The sequence below is a fragment of the Amphimedon queenslandica genome, unplaced genomic scaffold (assembly GCF_000090795.2).
Source record: "Amphimedon queenslandica unplaced genomic scaffold, v1.1 AMPQUscaffold_13186, whole genome shotgun sequence".
Lineage (NCBI taxonomy): Eukaryota > Metazoa > Porifera > Demospongiae > Haplosclerida > Niphatidae > Amphimedon > Amphimedon queenslandica.
The window spans coordinates 30583-33146 of record NW_003546578.1 but is presented as its reverse complement, the minus strand read 5'-3'; positions in this window follow the sequence as shown (position 1 = coordinate 33146).

Below are 2564 nucleotides of genomic sequence, written 5' to 3'. Positions count from 1 at the left end.
TATAGATGTTATTAAAGCAGTTGGTGCTATGGAGATCAAAATTTTTGGAGTGTTGTTTCTTGTCAGCAAGACTTTGATTGTAATGATAACAAGTTTTATACGAAAATTTTGAAACAATCAATAATTGATACTATATTGAAGTAGTGCTTCTTGAACTTAATAATTGGTAGTGTTTCATACATCTCTCTATCAGGTCACACAATGTGCTGTCGTAATTCACAATACAGACTCAGAAATGTTAGTATGGTGTGCAATATCCACGTACAGCAACCTTAGCCTTAGTTTAGACAACGTTATAAAGAATTTATCCTTTTTAGGTCTCTTCACTCATTCTTTTTTCCATAAATGGTTGTAATAAGTTAAACAGTGTTTAAAGAGGCTGTATGATGCCAGACCTGTATAGAATTGGGTCTTGTTATTGTGGCACATGAATTCAGCACAATTTCGTTGTCTGAGCTGCGTTCAAGGAAAAAAGCAGCGGCTGAGAGGAACAGGCATAGGCATTTTGAATGGCCTGTGAACATGAATCAAGTGGTCTCTGCATGATTTGTTCTTCAAATAGCTACATCTCTCAACAAAATTCATTATGTGACTGCAGTTCACATCGTTCTTACGATAAATGTTTAACGGTTCTAGATACAGCTGGGTCATCAGAATGTCACGTTCTTTCACTACCTCCTGGACATAATATCCTTGAAATAGTTTCTGAGTCTCTGTCTACTTGTATATCCTCCTCATTCTCCATCACATCATCACTCGGTAACATCTTGTTTCTGTCTGAATCTTCAAAATCAGCAAAATTGTCATGGACGGAATTTCATTCGCCTAACTAAAGTTACTGTAACAGTGCTGTATTTGAATAGTGTCATATGAAAGAAATGGGGAGATTGGTGACTGCTGATGGTTAACCTATTGAGAATTCACATGGTACTAGAGGAATACATTGTTTATATATGAGTGGCATTTCAATATTTTTTTACAGGTTTGAAGTTTTGGAAGGTCCCAAGTTGCAAAATTATTCCTGCATTAACTATGATATTGCAAAAGCTAGAAGTACTCCAGGCTGGATCACTTCCAGAAAGTCAGAAAAAGACTTCGACTCTGACCAACCACGAAGCAAAAGAATGAAGGCGAGTAAAATAGCAGTTGAGCTGAGTTTATTCATACTGTATTCAGTCTATTTTAGAGATTAACTATTTATGAAATGTGACGTGGTCTGAGAAAATTGACCATTAGTCCAAATTTAATGAAAATGAGATAAGGCCAGAAATGTGATAAGATAATTTTTTTGGTGAATTTTTTTATTTAATATAATGTGTTCTATAAGTCAATACCTACCTACTGATAGCAAGATCTTCCCAAAACTCTATGTATTACTTGAGTTAGAAGGCATCCTTTGCGAAAGGCGGCCTCCATTTACGGAACAGAGTCAATGGTAATAGCATGGGTGGGTGTTGTATGACATCATATGGGTAACCATGGCAATGCTAATTTACAAATTCTACACTACTGTTAGCGCTATTGAGGATGTCTGCGGAGGAAATAGCAAAGCTACTAAACACAGGAAACACGGAGGAATCTACTCTTATCACTCTGCTAGGAGAATACTTCTACTCCCCTACGCAGAGCCAAGGTAAGTTATACTATAATTATTAGTCATGAATATTGTTTTGCTTGTTATACAAAAACATTAAAAATAAATAAAGCAACCATTATTATGCCATAGTATATTCGGACTGTGAAGGCAGTGATGGGCTCTCGTTAACCATCACGGAGCAGCTGCACTTCACATCACAGCAGAAGCTTTCACAGCACCTGGAGAAGCAGAAAGAGGAGTATGATGATGAAGAACCACTCATCACTTCTGCAACTAGCAAAACTATAGTTGTGAAGCCAGAGGATCTAGAGCTGGATGAGAGAGCTATGAATTCGAGAGAGGGAGGAAATTGAGGCATTATACTCTAGTGGGTAATGTTGAAAGAAGTGCCACACACAGTTTGAGAAGGATGATCTAATGAGAGTGCGCTGGGATTTGCAAGAACTGACGAAGGACCAACTGGAGATGACTATTCTTGGATACCTGATGTCTTCAACATCTTGTAAAACAATTGAGAGGAATAGGACTGAGTATGAATACGGGGGAAAAAGTATTGAACACCAAATATCTATAACAATTAATGAAAAACAGATAAGTAAGAAGCTCTACTGGTTACCTCCAGTATCAGAAATAGTACTTAAAAAAATTGAGGAGGCATTTCCTTCAAAATGGAATGAAAGCTATGTAAAAGTAATAGAAATAATCCTAAGTAGAGTAATTAAAATTTTTAATTTAGGGTTTATGGGACCACTGGTTGCATTCCATGACATGCTCTTTCTGTGGAAAGCATTAAAGATGTAGTAGCATTTTTGGAGAACTATGCCGAAGACTACGCTACTTTACTACCTGGGAAGATACCTGGAGTAAGGAATTATGGAAAGGCGAAGGTATTACTGTCCAGTGTGTCGTGACGCAAGGTTTACAGGCAGTATGCTGATGCTGGTAGGAAACATGCTCTCAGTGAAAG